The sequence below is a fragment of the Pan troglodytes genome, chromosome 19, assembly GCF_028858775.2.
Source record: "Pan troglodytes isolate AG18354 chromosome 19, NHGRI_mPanTro3-v2.0_pri, whole genome shotgun sequence".
NCBI lineage: Eukaryota > Metazoa > Chordata > Mammalia > Primates > Hominidae > Pan > Pan troglodytes.
Window position 1 is genome coordinate 91942088 of NC_072417.2, and position 10174 is coordinate 91952261.

Consider the following 10174-nt stretch of genomic DNA (forward strand, 5'->3'; position numbering starts at 1 on the left):
GGCTGACCTGCGGCTGCAAAGTCAGATGAAGAGGAGACTGAGGTCTGAGGGGCCAAATGACTCTCCCAAGGGCACAGCAGGGAAGGGAGAGGACAGTCCCAGCAGCCAGGCCTCCCTCGCAGCCCACAACCCCCAGCTTGCTGACCCAGCCGTCTCCCTGCTGCTTGGGGCCCTCAGGGTCTTGGCTCCTGAGCCAGCTTCTGTCTCATTGACCACCCTCCACCTTCTCTTCCAGTTAGGGTCCTCACACTTCGAAACCAAGGAAACTGAGGCCTCAGACCAGAAACCTACTGAAGACAGGGAGTGGACTGGAATCTGGCTCATGGCAGCACAAACCCACTTTTTCTTTCTTTTTTCTTTTTTTTCTTTTTTTTTTTTCCTTTGTTTGAGAGCCGGGGTCTCACTCTGTCACCCAGCCTGGAGTGCAGTGGCTTGATCTCAGCTCACTGCAACCTCTGCCTCCCAGGCTCAAGTGATCCTCCCACCTCAGCCTCCTTCGTAGCTGGGACCACAGGTATGCGCCACCACACCTGGCTATTTTTTGTATTTTTTGTAGAGACACAGCTTCTGCAAGCTGCTCCTTCTCCTTGTCCTTCTCTGTGCTTTGTGGCCAAGAGGGCTTGACCTTGCAAGCAAACTTGAACGTGGGGAGGGGCTGCCACCCATAAGGGAAGTGACAGGGTCCTCATGCCCCACGCCCAGGGCAAGAGAGGAAGGAGGAAGGCAGACCCCGGGCTGGGAGCTCCCTCCACTGCTTCACTGCTTTTTTTTTGAGACAGAGTTTTTACTCTGTCTCCCGCTGGAGTGCAGTGGCACCATCTCGGCTCACTGCAACCTCTGCCTCCTGAGCTCAAGCAATTCTCGTGTCTCAGCCTCCTGAGTAGCTGGGGTTACAGGTGCCCACCATCACACCCGGCTAATTTTTGTATTTTAAGTAGAGACAGGGTTTCACCATGTTGCCCAGGCTGGTCTGGAACTCCTGAGCTCAGGTGATGCGCCCGCCTCGGCCTCCCACAGTGCTGGGATTACAGGCGTGAGCCACTGCGCCCAACCCATGGCTTCACTCCTAAGCAGCCCCCTTCACTTCTCATCTTGATATTGGTGGGTGGACTACCATAGGGACCATAAGGGACACCCAGCCCAGCTGCAGCCTGGGGGACCCTGGCTTGGATCAGCTTAAGAGCAGAGGCTCTCAGCCTCTCAGGACAGACAGGAGCACGAGGGAGCCCTGTGAAGTATGGGGGTGATTTCAGGGCCCTCAGACCACGCTCCAGGGGCCACCGCTTCCCACGAGGAACATCGCCTTGCTCCCCCAACCCCTCAAAGAGACCTTCCTGGCAGAGAGCACAGCAGAGCTGTCAGGCGTGTGTGCACCCACGCCTGAACACACCAGGCAAACACCTCCCAGGCTGGACCTGATGAATCTTGTCCGGGGCCGGAGGAAGTGCCAAGGCCTCCTCCCTGTCGCTCCCGTCTCAGGCCACCAGGCAGGACACCCTCCCTGCTGCGCCGGGCTGGCAGGAGGATGCTGCTCTTCTCGGTGGCCTCGCCCTCCCAGGCTGGATGAGAGCCATCTTCCTCTGAGCAGGTCACGTTCTCTCTGTGGAGACAGCTTGAACGGACCCGAAGCCCCCACATTCTTTCTGGCAGGTTCCTAGAGAGCCAGATGTTCTCATCCAGAGACAGCATGGACGTTGGCCCCACACACCTGGGAAATTGACCCCCTGCCGATGGCTGGAACTCCGGCCCTCAGGGGAGTGTCCAGGGCAGTCTCAGGGGCAGGGAGCCGGCAGCTGTAGGGGAAGGTGGGGACCGTGTCTGAGTCTGGCTGTCTGGGAGGTGACACTTCAGTCAGGTGACACGTGGCTGTCAGGAGCAGGCAGCCCATCTGTGCCTCCCTATCCAGCCGGGCCTCAGACTCTTGGTCACAATGGGCACCCGGCCCACGTGTCCGTCCCCAACATCCACTGGTGGGGCTGTTCACCACCCTGAAGATGACAAGAAGGTGAGTCAAGAGTGATGGCTGGGCGTGGTGGGTCACGCCTATAATCCTAACACTTTGGGAGGCCGAGGTGGGCAGATCACTTGAGGTCAGGAGTTTGAGACCAGCCTGGCCAACATGGTGACACCCCATCTTTACTAAAAATATAAAAATTAGCCGGAATTCACTTGAACCAGGGAGGCGGAGGTTGCAGTGAGCCAAGATCCTGCCACTGCACTCCAGCCTGGTCAACAGAGCAAGACTCCATCTCAAAAAAAAAAAAAAAAAAAATAGAGTGACTGGGACCCACTGTGCTTGAGACAAGATACACAGGCAGCATGAGCTGCTCATCGTGTTCTATGGCGGACGTGCTGAAGGGCATTTCAACATGGATTTCATTAGTCATCTTCTTTAGGGGCTGGGCTTCTCCGCCTTGGCACAGTTGACATTTGGGCCAGATCCCTCTTTGTGGGGGGCTGTCCTGGGCACTGTAGGGTGTTCAGCACCATCCCTGGCCTGGACCCACTGGATGCCAGCACCCTCTCCAATTGCAACCATCAAAAATGTCTCAAGACATTGCAAAACGGTCCTGGTTGGAAACCATTAACAAACCAATAAAAGTCTTTGGTCCTGAGCAAAGCAAGGTGCAGAGACATAGGAACAAAAAGGTTCTATTTCACAGAGAACAAGAATGCAGATGGGAGAGTGAAGGTCCCCACAGCCTGGAGACCAAGGCATGCACCATGCTGCCGACACCGATTGTCAGGGGAGAGAGGCCAGGCACAGAATAGAATTTTTTTTTTCTTTTTTGAGACAGAGTCTCGCTCTGTCGCCTAAGCTGGAGTACAGTGGCACAATCTTAGCTCACTGCAACCTCCACCTCCCGGGTTCAAGCAATTCTCCTGCCTCGCCTTCCAAGTAGCTGGGATTAGAGGTGCCCACCACCACCCCGGGCTAATTTTTGTGTTTTTAGTGGTGACGGGGTTTTACCATGCTGGTTGGGCTGATCTCGAACTCCTACCTCAAGTGATCTGCCCACCTCGGCCTCCCTAAATGCTGGGGTTACAGGCATGAGCCACCGCACCTGGCCGAAAAAGATTTTTTATAAGTGTCCATGGTATGGACACATTGTCTTGCGCCTGTAATCTCAGAACTTTGGGAGGCTGAGGCAGGAGGATCACCTGACACCAGGAGAGTTTGAGACCAGCCTGGGCAACACAGTGAGACCCCATCTCGACAAAGAATTAAAGAAATTAGGTGGTCAAGGCCAGGTGCAGTGGCTCATGCCTGTAATCCCAGCACTTTGGGAGGCCAAGGAAGCTGGATCACTTGAGGCCAGGAGTTCCAGAGCAGCCTGGCCAACATAGCGAAATCCTGTCTCTACTAAAAATACAAAAAGTTAGCTGGGCATGGTAGCATGCCTGTAGTCCCAGCTACGCGGGAGGCTGAGGCACAAGAATTACTTGAACCCAGGAGGCTGAGTTTGCAGTGAGCCGAGATCGTGCCTGTACACTCCAGCCTGGGCGACAGAGCGAGACTCTGCCAAAAAAGAAAAGGAAAAGAAAAAGAAAGAAAGAAATTAGCTGTGCATGGTGGCATGTGCCTGTAGTCTCAGCTTTTCGGGAGGCTGAGGCAGGAGGATCACTTGAACCCAAGAGTTCAAGGCTTTAGTGAGCTCTGATTGGGTCACTGCACTCCAGCCTGGGCAACAGAACAAGAGACGGACTCTTAAAAAAAAATTTCCATAATAAACAGCATGTATAATACTTCATATATGTGAAGTCAAATATGTGAGTGGATCTAGAAAGAAGTATACAGGCCAGGCATGGTGGTTCACGCCTGTAATCCTAGCACTTCTGGAGGCCACGGCAGGAGGATCGCTTGAGCCCAGGAGTTTGAGACCAGCCAGGACAACATGGCGAAGCCCCATCTCTACAAAAAATACAAAAATTAGCCGGGCATGCTGGCACACGCCTGCAGTTCCAGCTACTTGGCAGGCTGAGGCAGGAGGATCACTCGAACCCAGGAGGTGGAGGTTGCAGTGAGCCGAGATCGTGCCAGTGCACTCCAGCCTGGGCGACAGAGTGAGACCCTGTCTCAAAAAATAAAAAAAAAAAGAAGCATACAAAAGTGTTCACAGAAAGGTTAGTGGGTGCGCCTGGGCAATGGGAACTCAGGTAGGTGGGTGTCTTCTGTCCTGTTCCGTGTGGAGCAGGTAATGTAATATTCCGATGAGGGTCCGGCCCTGAAATGGGCAGGCCTGGGGGAAGGAGCACAGATGTTTCCCACCCTTTCTGTATAACACTATTAAAGCCTTCTTGGCCACAGCCATCAGGGTTTACTTTTTAAAGATCCTGCTCCACCTTCCAGCCACTCTTGGTTCACGCCTCCCTTTGGTTTTTTTGTTTGCTTGTTTTTGGTTTTTTTTTGAGATGGAGTCTCGCTCTGTTGCCCAGGCTGGAGTGCAGTGGCACAATCTCAGCTCACTGCAACCTCTGCCTCCCAGGTTCAGGCAATTCTCCGGCTTCGGCCTCCCAAGTAGCTGGGACTACAAGCATGCACCACCACGCCCGGCCTTCCCTTTGGGTTTTGTTTGGCAGAGTCTGTTGATCTATTTCATGCCATCCCACAGGCCATCTTTGAGAAGGTGGGACTTTGGCCTCTCTCCGTCACTTCCATCTCCTGTCACCCCAACCTGCCGCCCCTCCGCAGACAGGCACCCCTCAGGGCAAAAGCAGCCATGAGCCAGGGCACCTCCCTTTAGCAAACCTGCTTGGATTCCAGCCTCTGCACACCCCTTGTGCCCGGCACAACCTTCACAGCCCCAGGCAGCAGCCCCAAAGCCAGCCCTGTTGCCCTGGTCAAGTCTCTAGTGACACCAGAAAGAAAGGAGGAGAGGCAGAGAGGTTGTCCTGGTGGTAAGCAAGAAGCCCATGATATCACTGGCTCTACAGACTGCCACGGGTAAACAGCTTAGACCAGATGACTCAGGCTGAAAGCATATGAACCCTTCCTGCAGGGAGGCCGCCCGGATGCAACAGTGGTTTCACCCCTGAGCCGGGCAGCCTTGGCAGACCTTGCTTCACGTGGGCTGAAATGGCAGTGTCTCTCCTCTTTGTGGCCAGGTTTTGCCTCCTCTTTGACTCGGAAGCATCTCCTATCCTGCAAGGACAGTTTGAGCAGGGCCCCTGGGCCCTCCTTCCAAGAGGCTTCTGCAGCTGTGGACCCCCAAGAGTTTATGCCGCTGAGCTCTGCTGTCTCTCCCCACCTGCTCCCCACCTGTCTGCCCCCACACCTGCGACTCTGGCTCTCCTGGATCCTCCTGTAGACTGGTTCCTATAAGCACAAGGAGGAACATGCGAGATGCTGGGATTGGATGCTCTGGGCCTGGGGCTGGTGTTTCCTCATGCCCGGGCTATTTCCTTTTGGCCCTGGGCATGCCGTCATGTGCTTCCTTTCATGGGCGGGTTGGGGACCAGGGCCAGCGAGCAGAGACGGTCCCCAGGGCTTCTCCATCACTGGCTCTCCCCAGGAAGCAGCCTCAGCTGGCGTGCTGGGGACCGGAGCTGGCCATGAGGGAGGGGTGGACAGTGGAGGAACCGGCTGCCCAGCTCAGCAGGGATTTGTGGAGGCTGACTTGCATGGTTTAGGGTTCGCCTTGCCTGGAAGCCTGGCCAGGGGAGGCTCAGGTTTCCCGCCAGCTGGCCTTCCTCCTCCTCCTCCTCCGTGTGAGTGACGCCCCATGGCCATGATGTCATCACCTCGTACAAACAGAAGGGAGACTGGCTTGGCGGAGCTGGCGGCTGTCCCATGCTGAGTGCAGCAGTAAATTTCATTTCAAGGCTATGATTAGGTCTGTGCCCAAGAATGTCCCCTCTCTCCTCCCCTCTCCCCAGGCCTGTTTTTCTCTCTCTGTTCCTGTCCCGCCTGCTTTTCCTCCTTGCCCTCCCCTCTGGTCCTTCCTCTCTCTCCTCTGGGGATGCTTCAGTTTCTCTGTGATATGGACCCTGTGGCCAGCAGCAGCATCAGGCCCGAGCCAGACTCTCATTACCTCCAGTTTCAAACTCAGCCTCACGTCCTCTGGAACCAGCTTCCTGAAGCCTGGGACAGGTCTGAGTCCCTGGACTTCCTCCTGGGGAGGATGGGTTGGGGTGAGGGATGGGTTGGGGTGAGGGGCAGAGTTCCTGAAGGTCCTCATTCAACCTTGAGCTGGAGTGCCGGACAGCAGGAAGAGCAGGCTTGGGGGTGGCTGTGGTCACTACCACCGAGATCAGAGGCAGTGAGGCAGGAGAAAGGTGAGAAGGAGCCAAGCTTCTTGGAAAGCGATTCAGATCCTTCTCGCCATTCCCAGCTAGTTTCTGGAGATTTGAGTCTGACTCGTTAACTCACTTTTTGGCATGGCCACCCTTCCTCTCAGCCCCCAGAGGGCCCCTAGGCTCTGTGGACACCTGTGACAGCCCTGTCACCCATCACACTCTGCCTTGCCTCTTGCGTGACTGGCTACCCTGGTTCTGTCCTGGTGCTCTCCGGCCCAGGAACAAGGCTGACGGCTCGTCACCCCTCAGCGTCCCCTGCATTCACCGGCCCCTGCTTGCCTCCCCTCGAAGGTGCCACCCGGCCACAGAGCCGTGTTGCTGTGGATGCCCATGAGGAAGGCTCCGATGTCTGGGCAGGTGGTGTCCCACCGCACCTGCACTGGGCTGGGCTCCCCGCTGGGGTAGAGGGTGCTCTGGGTCGCTGTCGGTGCTCCCTGTCCTGTGGGACTGTGGTTCTGACCCCTTGGAGGAGGTAGCAGAACGCCCTAGATGTGGCCTCGTTGATGAGAGAGCCCACAGTCACTCCCGGCCCCATCAGACACTGCCTGCCCCGCATTCAGCCATCCTTCCTCATTAAGACCGGCCTGGCCTCCAACCCCTGCTCACCAGGCAACAGCCAGCTGAGAGTGAGGCGATGCGCTGCAACCCCGGGGAGGGGCCCAGCTGGGGCGGGGCGGAGATGCAGTCGTCCTAGCAACCGGCAGAGGTGGACCCCGCATTTCTGTGGCTCATCACCCTGACTTCATCCAGACTCCCTGTATTTTATCTCATAGATTTCTCATTCTCATGTCTGTCTCCCCTACTGACTGTAACCTCTTAAGGCTATAGTTCATTTATTCATTCAACTGGTATTTACTGGGCACCAGCCGTGGGCTGTGCAGACGTCAGGGAAATGGATGGGGAGTGACCCCTCCTTCCTGCAGCGCAAACCATCCTTTAATATGAAAGAGACAGAGACCATTGCAAAGAGTGTGCTGGGTGCGGTGACTGTGGTGCGACCCAGGACAATGGATGGGTGCCAGCAGGGTTGGGGTGGTCTGGGGGGGCTGTCTGGGATGTCTCGAGTGGGACCTGGAGGTTGAGTCAGGGTGATCCAGGTGGAGGAGGCAGGCACTGCTTCAGACCAGGGAGCTAGCGGCGCTGGGAGGCCCACAGGCCGGAGGACACCCAGGACTCCAGGGGGTCAGGCTGGCTGAGCCAGAGCCGGGTGGGGGCAGAGCCTGGGCTGTCGGCACAGGGGGCTGAAGGTGAGTGCAGGGAGATGGAGACAGCGGCAGCTGTTGGTGGTGACTCACTGCTACTCCGATGATTGGAAACACATGTTCCCGCTGAGAGGCGCGTTTATTACTCACAGCCGAGGGTTCTTGGACCACATGGACGTCAACAGGGAGAGGGGTGGGGAGGGAGAGTGGTCGGTGGTGGGGTGGTGGGGAGGGGCTCCAGGGTCCCTTACTTGTCGCTGCTCACCGACTCTGCCCCTTGGAGTCTGCGACAGGATGCTCTGGCCATATTCCTACTTGCTACTTTAAAAAAAAAAAAAAAAAAAAAAAAACTTATGGCCAGGCGCCATGGCTCACGCCTGTAATCCCAGCACTTTGGGAGGCTGAGGTGGGCAGATTGCCTGAGGCCAGGAGTTCGAGGCCAGCCTGACCAACATGGTGAAACCCCATCTCTACTAAGAGTACAAAAAATTAGCTGGGACTGGTGGTGGAGGCCTGTAATCCCAGCTACTCGGGAGGCTGAGGCTGAAGAATCACTGGAACCCGGGAGGCAGAGGTTGCAGTGAGCTAAGATCGCACCACTGCACTCCAGCCTGAGCGACAGGGTGAGACTCTGTCTCAAAAACAAACAAACAAACAAAAGTATTATGAAAAATTTCAGAATTGCAAGGACAGAGGCCAGTACCAGGCTGACCATGGACCAACACCCACGTTGGAAACTGATCGACTCATCCGGGTTTGTTTCATCAACATCCACCCAAGAGGATTATTTCGAAGCCGATCCCAGACATTGTAGTTCACAGGCAAATATTGGAAGAACTTTTTTTGTTGTTTTTACAATTTTATTTCTTATTTCTTTTTAAATGAAGGATTACCTTCTCTTCTTCTGGATAGAGAAGCATGTCAACTTTATATGGCAGCGGCTTATCTTAGCACAAGACATTTCTCTTAAGGGCAAAACCAGCTTCCCAGCATCCTTGCCTTGGAATCCTCACCCTCTGTGAAAACACACAACTTTTCACCCATCCTTGCAAATATGCCCTGGGGATGCCTTCAGGCCTGAACATTTTAATTTGGCAGGTGGCCAAGCAATATGCTTTATTTCTCCTTCCTAATTCTTGAGGATGCTGAGAGGCTCTGCCTGAGGCATCGGCTATAGGTAAAGGTTTGTCATTTTTTTTGAGACGGAGTTCTGCTCTTGTTGCCCAGGCTGGAGTGCAATGGCACGACCTCGGCTCACTGCAACCTCCGCCTCCCAGGTTCAAGCAATTCTCCGGCCTCAGCCTCCCGAGTACCTGGGATTACAGGCACGCGCTACCACGCCCGGCTAATTTTTGTATTTTAAGTAGAGACCATGTTGGCCAGGTTGGTCTTGAACTCCTGACCTCAAGTGATCCACTCACCTTGGCCTTCCAAAGTGCTGGGATTACAGGCGTTGAGCCACCGCGCCAGGCCAAGACTTGTGATTTCTCAGGAGCCTGGAGGTTTCTACGTGGGTTAAGGGACATTTGAAATATGATTATTACTTACCATGTTGGAATGCCTATGACATGCCACTTCCAAGCCATGATCTGATCTGATTCTCCTCCCACCGTGCAGTGTGGAAGGAGAGTTTAATACAGCAGCTCAACTGGGCTTGAGAATCAGATAAGCCGGAGTTCGCCTCCTACCGCCAGCTGGGTGACCTGAGCATGCGTGCTTCATGGGCTCCACCTCTCCTTCCTTATTTGGAAAATGGGATCCTGCTAGTACCTGTCTGAAGGAGCTCATGGAACAGCGTGGAGCACATGGCAAGTTGTTGTGATGTTGGCTATGAAGGAGCCAAGAAACAAAAGCAGGATCGTACAGCTGGGAGGTTGCTGGAGCCAGGATTCAAACCCCCCCGCCAAAAGCTGTCAGACCCTGAACGCTGTCCCCTTTTTCCACCAGCAGGCACCCCTGAGCTCCCTTTGTTAGTGTCCACTGACTGACCCGGACCAGTGACTTTTGGTCCTGATCTGAAAGGTCTCTCTGCTGGGACCCATCCCATGGGCACCAGGGTTAGGGGAGATGTCCAGGGAAGCATTTTCCTTAAGAGATCAAGAGCCTTGGGAACCAGTAGCAAGGGGGGCCTTTCAGCCAATGCGGAAGTGGAGAGGAACCAGAAGAGAGCCATTCCTTTCCCCCCGAGGCAGGTGGAGGCCGCTCCTCCCACCTGCACACAGGTCGCCTTAGTGTGACCCAGTCCAGATCTTTGGCAGTTTTGTTTTGTTTTTGAGACAGGGTCTCACTCTGTCACCCAGACTGGAGTGCAGTGGTGCGATCTTGGCTCACTGCAGCCTCAACCCCAGGGCTCAAGAGATCCTCCCATCTCAGCCTCCCAAGTAGCTGGGACCACAGGTGTGCACCGCCACACCCAGCTAATTTTTGTACATTTTGTAGAGAGAGGGGTCCCCATGTTACTCAGGCTGGTCTTGAACTCCTAACCTTAAGTGATCCGCCCACCTCGGCTTCCCAAAGTGCTGGGATTACAGGCACAGAGCCACCACACCCAGTTGATATCTTTAGATTGTAAGGAATAGACCCCCAGATGAGACAGCTCAGTCGAAGGGGCTTCATTCAAATGGTACAAGGAATGCCCTGTGACCTACGGGCAGAAAACACAGCTGGCGGGCAGG